The sequence below is a fragment of the Macrosteles quadrilineatus genome, unplaced genomic scaffold (assembly GCF_028750875.1).
Source record: "Macrosteles quadrilineatus isolate MER2022 unplaced genomic scaffold, UCM_ALF_1.0 Scaffold_2__2_contigs__length_208266976, whole genome shotgun sequence".
Taxonomy (NCBI): domain Eukaryota; kingdom Metazoa; phylum Arthropoda; class Insecta; order Hemiptera; family Cicadellidae; genus Macrosteles; species Macrosteles quadrilineatus.
Window position 1 is genome coordinate 77,971,641 of NW_026542595.1, and position 9,582 is coordinate 77,981,222.

Sequence of the window (9,582 nt, forward strand, 5' to 3'; positions counted from 1 at the left end):
CGTTCAGGCTTTAATCGACGATTAGGGTCTTCCCCATTTGAGGAAGACATAATGAAGTTTCTTGAATATTTAAAGTGCTCGACTTGGCCTTGGGTTTATAATTAATACCAATTGATTATAATTTAGAATGTAGGGGGCCGAATTATAGATAATTTTAAAAAGGATGTCACAGGACGCTAAATAGCGAACCTCAACGTACCAAGGCCAAGATGGAAGAGACAGATTCTATGAAGAAGGCGGAAATTCGATTTGTAGGCGGCGCCCTCCAGCTTGGCAGTCAGCTGACGCCATCACTAGCTGCCTTTGGAGTTTGTCGGAGAAGTGAAATTACATGGTGGAATGCACTTCTCAGCTTGATAGCCAAAACGCTTGTGGTTCAGCATAGATTGGTTTGCTCTGAAGTGTCACAGGAGCTACCTGCGTGACAACTAGACAAACTCCTCTGACGTGACTCACCAAACTTTTTGTGTAAATTTTGAAGAGAATTCATCAAATATCTCTTTCTTATAATCTTTTTTGTGATCATGCTTTTCCTCCAAGGAGCAATGCAACTGTTTGAATCATCTTCTAAAAAGTTTCTTACGTCCTTTACTTGCCCAGTAGATTCCCTCTTATCCGGACTCCTCGGGACCAAGGCCAGTCCGGATAACGGATTTTCCGGTTAAACCGACGTCCCCAAAATCTCGTTAAAACGGACTGTTTACTGTGATATTCAACAAAAAATTAGGATAGCATTGTATTTAGACACGTGATCACTGGTCTCAAATCTTTCCTATGAGAACAGTCGTTTCAGTACTGCCCACTTCCTGCCGAACAAGTCCGGTTAAACCAATGTGCTGATAAAAATTGTCCGTTAAAGAGATATCATTTCCGCCGAGTGTAGTCCGGTTAAACCGATGTCCGGTTAAAAGATGACCGCACAAGAGGGAGTCTACTATGTCAAATTCTTGCACCCTTTTTCCCCCTTTGGTAAACAATCAATCTCCTCCCCACTGAGTCTGTTCTCCTGTATTTCACTTCTGATCTCTTCAAAAAAATACCTAGCTTCCTTCAATCACATATATTTTTTACCTAACTCGCCATTTGCTTGTCAGCTTGGTTAGTTAAACGACGAGCTTTATTTTTCAACTGACTCTTCTCCAAACAGCAATTTCTTCTTTAATTCTTTCATTTCTTCTTCTATTTTCATATTAACTTTTTTTCATGGGGTTGGTGATTTGTTTGTCTTAACTTTCAATAACTTTAAATATTTTTTCTTCCATTTCTTGGATAATGCATTTGATTTTTTTAAATTATCCTGCTTGATCTTGAATCTTTCTGTACATTTTACTTCTATCACCTCCAACGTTTTTACTTACCGACAATTTGTTTGACTATGAAGAGCATTTGTACAAATTAGCCCAGTGAAGCTGACGGTCCATCATTTAGAATACATTGTTCATAATTTTTTCCATTTTCTTTCTATCACTACCTCTTCCAATTTTCTCTCCACTTTTTCCGCTGCTTTCTTTTCTCTCTTTTTGTCATCTGTGATATAGGTTTTATTTTCCCTTCAAGTCTTCTTCTTTTGTTTCTATTTCTCTCGTACTCTATTGGTTTTTTCAGCTGTTCGGGATCGGCTCTTATTTTTTCTCTTTGTATGAATTTCCCCTGCTCATACTCGCGCTTCTCTTGTGCTGTTTTTTTTTTTTAATTTTTATTTATTTAGTTGCAGTTCGAACGACTACTTTAGGGGTTTTTGAAGCTGCTTGACCAATTCCCTCATGGCTGCTTCCAGTCCTACTTATAGTATGAATTTTAATTGGATTCTGCAATGTAGTCTTCTCATTGTTATAGAACGGAAAAAATTACGTGTATAAAATAGCCTATTATAATTAATACAGTTTTCTGCTATTTCCTCGCAAAATTTGTAGACAGCAGACTAATTCACTGTATAACGTTTTTATATTAAAAGTAAATTAAGTTCGATCCAGGATGTTAGGATAGTGCCAGAAAATCCAGCCCTTTAATGTACTTCAGTGATACCCTTTCTTAAAATTATGAGACTTATTGGCAAATACATTCCAATACGTCAAAGTTATGACTGTGAACGGCTTCCTAAACTTGAAAATGTTTTAACTAATATGATATTTTGTTATAAATGTCAAATTTCTAAATGTAAGATTTCTATAACATTTTTGCTACACATTGCAGCTAATTATAAAAAAAGTATCAGGCGATATAATTACTTTCAAAGGTGGATTTAAATCAATACTCATAACCGTCCTTTTAGTCCCTAACGCTGTAGCTCCTAAACGAGTAAGTTTAGACAACAAACTACAAGAGTAAGAAAGTCTTTAAAAAGCATCTAGAATGTAAAACAATAAAATCATAAAATACAGGGTGTTCTATAAGAAATTTTGAAGTTAGCCGCCATATTGGAAAACTGCGGCCATTTGAAACATTGGAATTCAAAATTTTTAATGTCATTTTAAACCATTTGAAGTTTTCCATTTAATGTTCTCTCTAAATCTAATAGTTTCTGAGATACCAATGGTGGCATGGTTAAGTTGTTCACTCTGTATATTCCACAGTAACGTGTGAGCAGTTGCCCATTGATGAATTTCGCTTCCCATTGGCCGAATGAGATAGACTACAATAATCAAAACTACAAAGTATAAATTTAGGTTTAGGAAAGCACATAAAAGTTCGGTTATGTAGAAGGCCTAGTGCAATTTAAATTGGTTTTTCTAGGTTATGGTTTACTGGTATTGAAACACGACTGAACTGTTTTTTGTTTACACTAGGGACAAAATATGTCATAAATAGCCTTATAAAATTATAAATTTAAAACTAACCTTATCTGTAGGGGGCAGTCTTCCAGGCACTAGTTTCTTCTTCTGTGTTCAAAAGATTCCCCGCTCAATCTAGCTTTTCTCTGCCATTGCCTAAAAGGAATTATCTTATTCTCAGGCTCAAAAGCAACTCGATCATTAGGATCAACATCCATTATGGATAAAACATAAACACATAAGCATTAAACAAAACTAAACAGTACGCTAGGGACTAAATATGTCATAAATAGCCTTATTGTATTAATAAATCATGTGTTGAATTTTCAACTCGGCATTCGTTTAGTGAGTTTCTGCCCTTCCCATGCGTGGACGTTACAGATCAACAATCAGATCAAGGCTGGGCTAACCTGAAAGCGCATCCATCTCAAAACGGCCTAAACTTTAGAATGGATCTTAAGTGGTTTGATTTATTTTATTCTTATGAAACAGAGCCCAATCATCCAGTACAATCCACACTGTTTACTTTGCGAAACGTAATAACTTAGGTAGGCTATTACATCAGACCTCAGACTCCTGACAGACAAAATAATTTCTGAAACAGAAGACAACCGACGAAAAGAGTAATTCAGTGATAATAATTATTAAAAAACCTGTCTTAAAAATAAAAATAAAATCTATATATCGCGTGTTTTGTTGGAAAAAGTATGAAAATCTACAGTAATCAAAGCTGAGGATGATATATATATATATATATATATATATATATATATATATATAGTTTATTGTTGTGATGTAAAAACTTTTATGCATAAAATCATTTACTGTATTCTATGAATGAATAGGAGCAATGTCTTTCTCTTTCTCTTCGTCTTCAGTACACTGCAAAATTTTAAGTCTTAAAAAGTAAACAAATAAAAAGAATGGAGGAATGGCGTCCCATAAGGCCCATGTAAAATTTTCAAAAGTTTGTACTAATATTATGGCGAAAATAGATTATTCCTGGCTATACCACTGGTCTAGAACTTATTTTTGACACAGAACTTAATTATACCGTAAGTATAAGCTTGTTTATATGTGCTAATTCCGAGATGTGACAAATATTCCCACTTTATATTTAGTATTTTGTGTAAAGTCAATGATATAGCATTGCATGGCGCATAAGTACCTCTATGGAGTCCAGTATGTGCTGCGGCCTGGTGGACTAAGTTAAAACTACGAGGACATTCTGAAACTGTTGCTAGGCAACAGCTACAACCAATTCCAACCCTAGAATGGCCTCATTGGCAGCTGTTTATTAAGTAAACAAATAAAAAGAATGGAGGAATGGCGTCCCATAAGGCCCATGTAAAATTTTCAAAAGTTTGTACTAATATTATGGCGAAAATAGATTATTCCTGGCTATACCACTGGTCTAGAACTTATTTTTGACACAGAACTTAATTATACCGTAAGTATAAGCTTGTTTATATGTGCTAATTCCGAGATGTGACAAATATTCCCACTTTATATTTAGTATTTTGTGTAAAGTCAATGATATAGCATTGCATGGCGCATAAGTACCTCTATGGAGTCCAGTATGTGCTGCGGCCTGGTGGACTAAGTTAAAACTACGAGGACATTCTGAAACTGTTGCTAGGCAACAGCTACAACCAATTCCAACCCTAGAATGGCCTCATTGGCAGCTGTTTATTAAAAATCCAACCAAAAAATGCTGAGACTTTGACTGACCCTTTAAAAGCTGAAAGTCTTGTGTAACAGCTTCTGTAATAGTCCATGTGGGAGAGTGTTGGCATTTGAGAGGGGGAGCACCAAGGCCTGCATGTGAAAAATACAAAATTAGGTCAATAAATAACATATCCATAAATTTACCAACAATCTACTGCTAAAATATTACTACTATTTCGAAACCTTAATCATCAATTTTCATGATTAGATTTTTACTAAAATACTTCCTTAGTATGTCATGTTTAAATAATTGGTGTTTTTGATTAAATGATATATAATTAACTAAAGTACGACATTTTTCAAAATGCATTTTATCTCAAGGACAAATAGGCTATACAGTATTTTGGAAAAAATTATTGTAAAAAATAACAATTGTTACAACGAATTCAAAATTTCCCACGGAAGAAAGTTAAAGCCTAGATATTTGATAGAGTCCAACAAGCAACCTTACCTACCTACCTTGTCCAACCTACCTCTGAAAGACGTCAATCTCTAAGACCAGAGGCATGTCAGTATCAAGCTGCCAAGTTACATGGTTTCCATCTAGATTGTGAGTGTAAGACATAAACTTTGACAGCTTGGCTATCGTTCTACGTTTCTTCAACTCTTTCGGAGGCACAATATTAACTAAATCAGCTAACTTTAATTCCATTGAGTTCTTTTAATTTTTTTCAATTTTAGAAGTCAAGATTTTAGAGAAGACAAGTTTTTTTTTTGACTGGAGAATGTATTCGCATTTTTCCATACATCGTTTTTTACCTTAATGTTTGGGCTTGGGGTCGATAGTCCTCTTTTTAGCAAGCTTTTAATACTTTTGTTTATAACGCTCAGCTCACTTATGCTCTAGGTTCTGTTTGGATTTGGCCTTAATCAACTCATTGTACACTTTTGTTTTAGAAAAAGCTATTCTCTTCCGACCAACAAGTTTTCTTGACGATCCCGCTCTTCCAAGTACAATATTTAATATATTAATGGCAACATTAAGGCTACAAGGAGGGGTGAGATCTAATACTGTTATTTTCTTATGCCATAATTATTTTGCAACATCTGGTTCGTTCTTTGGTATCTCACCTGACTTTTTTCAATTCACGCCGTGTCATATTTTTAAAATTTTCCAGTCCCCTTTTATCTTCTTTTTCTCTTTATACCTATCATACTCTCTTTTGGCTTCTAACTGATCTTCCGTGAACTTTTTTCTTTCTTTTTTTCTCGCTCTGTTATAATTCCTTATTTTCTCTGCAGTTTTTTTTTACCACCTTTTCCATTGCCTGAAAATTCATTAAAAACTTAAGAAAACCCACTTAGGACCTTGGGAGAGACATGGGAGCAGGCTAAAGACAGGAGTCCAAGCGAAATATTGTGGCAAAGGTCAGAAACCAATTTTTGTTTCAGTAGCCATGTCGGTATGGTAAGTTAAGGTATGAGTGGGCATAAAGTAAAGTTCTGTGATGCTAGTGTGGCCGGTACATTTTGGCATTGTTGTGTAAAAAAATGTAAATTCACAATAATTGCATATGATCTATCTATTTTATAAAATACATATGATATCTGTCTGTATTTATTTATAATCGCTAGGTTTGTATAATTTTTAAACTTGTCTTTGGCTCGCTGGAGGCTCCGCCCATAGGCCCCCATTTTTTGGTTGGGGGATTGTTAGAAATATTCTTGGAGAAAATCTGTTACCGATAAATTTAAAATAACACAATAATAAGAAGGTAGAAGGAAATACAAGCACTGCAGTCTAATAAAACTGAAGTGTTTTTGACCCAGAAATATAAGGGGGGTTTGATTAAGCAGCAGGGAAGGTGGTGTACATTTTATACGCTTTTATACATTTTTCTTTAGTTTTATAACTAAGCTTGTTCCACCCAACCAAGATTGACCTGTTGGTTGTTTGAATCTACCAAACAGAACTTAAGTGAAAGAAGTTTTAATCTTATTTATGTTCTAAACCATGACAGATTTGTAGCAGATATTTGGAATGTGGAACGTTGAAATTAATCATTATCTTCATCTTGCAACCTTCTTTTTATAATTAGATTTCCTATACACGCTTTCATGGTGTGGGTTTTATTGTTGCCAACACTTTTTCCCTAAGACTTAAGTTTTGAAGCACGGTAAATGTTGGACACGTTTCAGAATCTATCTTGCCGCTAAAAGCTTTCTTCATAGTTCTTCTTTCAGGTGTAGTCCACCGTACCCTGCGTTCATTTTTTAAGGCTTTCATCGCAGTGAAGGTGAAGATTTGTGTGGTGAATCCTTTTGTGGTGGTGATAAAACTGTTCTTACCCGATTTTGTCTGACTGTCAGAGGCGCATCCAGCTCCACTTTCTCCTCTTCGACAATAGGGTTTGCAGGGTCATCAATAGATGTTGATGTCGTCATGTCACGTCACTCATCTACTTAGGGGGTGCGAGGGGGGGGGGTTCGCTTGGGTGAGAGGTGTTTAAAACAGCTCGCAAAAATTTAACAGACCAACGAACTATTTATTTAAAAAACAAAACGAACTTCCCTATCTTAACACTAACAAAACCAAAAATACTATTCCCTGATCTAATACCAAGGCTCCGACCGACCCCTAACACCGACCGCGTGACGACGCGTCTTCTGACCCTCTCGGTCCCGAGTCTCGCAGCTCACTGCCACTGTCGTCGTCCAAGCACTAAGGCTCGAGGATGCTGTCTCAGCAGTCTGCCCCAGCATACCCCTCGACTTGCGTGGGATATGGGCCCCACGTCACACTCCCCCTGCTTGAAGATCTGCTAGGGGTGGCTGCAGATCTCCCTCTGAAGAAGTCCTCGTCTCGTCCTGGTAGAACATGCCAGCTCTGGGTGTGTAAACGAGGCAGTCTTTCTAGAACATCAGGGGTACATGTCTTTGTAAGCTGCTTCAAAAGGCGGTTTCATCTACACTACACTTCACTAACTCCTCCTGGTGCACTGCCCTGTTCATAACACTGCAGAACTGGTGTGGTCTTGAACTCTTTGGCTATCTTCTAGTGAGGCATGCGTCATGTCCTTGGACGGGAATAGAATTGTTTATGGCTTCACATCACTTAACGTCTATATTTTTCATTTAGTGACACACTCTGGCATTCACTCAGATTGTCTGTAGTAACAGCAACTCGATGATTCACGAACGCTCGGGGTATCGGAATCGGCGGGACCTTGCCTAGCTAAATTACAAAGTCTTTCCAAGGGTTGCGCTAGATGTCATTTATCAACTGCACCATTATAAAGCAAATAGAAATAAACAATCATATAAGGTCTAATCTAGCTGACCAGTTCAATAATACAAGTTAGATTATGAATATATACATGGTGCATGTCCTATCGGGGCCTACTCTACCTACTCTAACTTTATCCATGTTTTGCCTCCTGGATTGATAAAGAGTAATAGTAATAATAATATGCTAAATACCTTATTTACGTCTTCAATCCTAGTAGTCTTTTTATGATTACTATAGTTTCGGAGCTAACAGCTCCATTGTCAAATTTTCTTGTCTTGTTAAATTACTGTTGATAGCATTGGTCATTGTTGAATTTCACATGTAGACATACACACACGAACACACACACGAAACATTTATATATACAAGCAACATTGAAATTTAATATTTTGGCCGGCCTAAACAAAAAGTGACTATAGTTCGGCCGCTTAGAAAACGACCTCCTCCAGCATTGGTTTAGCATTAGCGCGCAGGTCGTTTTCTAAGCGGCCTAACTATAGCGTTGTGGTTGCATGGTCCGGTACACTGACTGACCAACTTTAACTGACTTGAGCCAGTTTTTTTTTTTTTTTTTTTTAAGTAGGTCCACCATGAATATACTTTGTGTGTGCTTTTCTTTTCCTAGAAGCAGAACTGCATCCAACGCCTTGCTTATAAGTTTTCATAGCCTTGTTAGATATAATACAATTGACATTTTTCAAGTATGTGGGGCCAGCTTTGCTCTGCTTTGTACTGATTGACAAAGGACTTACAACCTTATGTGAATATGTGTCACCTGTTGTAGGCCTACTTGTATTGGGAGGGCTGTAAGATGGGTCTTCATCCGTATCATCTGAAAAAAGATTGTCAGGTTCGTTCTCATCTATTTCTAGGACTATTTTTTCCCTTCTAGGTCTTAGGGTTACAGAAGGCACAGCATATTTCTTGCTAGTAGATGGCATCCATAACATTGGATCTTCACCTGAGGTAGGCCTACTTTCATCTTTTGGCAATGAAGAAAAAAATGAACGGTCTGAATTATTCTCTTAATTAGGTGAACTATCACCTGCTGCATTTATTTGACAGCGTACAGTTTCTTGAATCTTGACTACTGGAGATAATTTGGCCTATGGTGTCATCTTACACTGACTTAAGTAATGTAAACATAAGGAATGTTTCTAATACGTTTCTTTACTTCTTACTCTTCTCTTCTTCCGACAAAATATTGCAGCCACCGGCAATCCCTCTTTTATCTTTCATACTGTCCTCACATTTGACCTTTTGAAAGCTGTTATTTATTTATTTTTTGTTGAGATTCTCAGTGTTTGTACGAATATGGTTCTGCACACGGAAACCGTGTTAAATGTGTGCTTCCTGGTGAATGCTTTCTTCGTAGAATCTTCTGATATTTTTTTTTCTTTTTACGACTTCTTTAGTTATTAAGCTAGAACTAAACATATTTTGCGTATTATTTCCAAGGTCCCAAACTTCTTGAATATTTTTTTCTTTCATTCACATGGACTTTCTCGTTACATTTACAGTTACTGAAATCTTTTGAGTAATGGGTCTTGCCATTATGCGATATATACGTTTGACAACTGTCCTTCTTTCTTTTTGCTGTTTATCTTGTTTGATGGGGGCAAAATCGATAGTGTTTCTGCTGGCTCTATACACGTCCTGAAATAACTTCACTTCCGAATATCCCCTTCTATGTGGGACAATATGTAGTCAAAGGTTTCGTTTGTCATTCTGTGATTTTTGTGTCTGGATGATCACGCATTGGTAAGCAGGTTGAATAGTATTCGCTTTGAGAATGCTATACGGAAAATGCTATATTACATTCTATATGGAGAATGACATTTTGCCATATCAGTT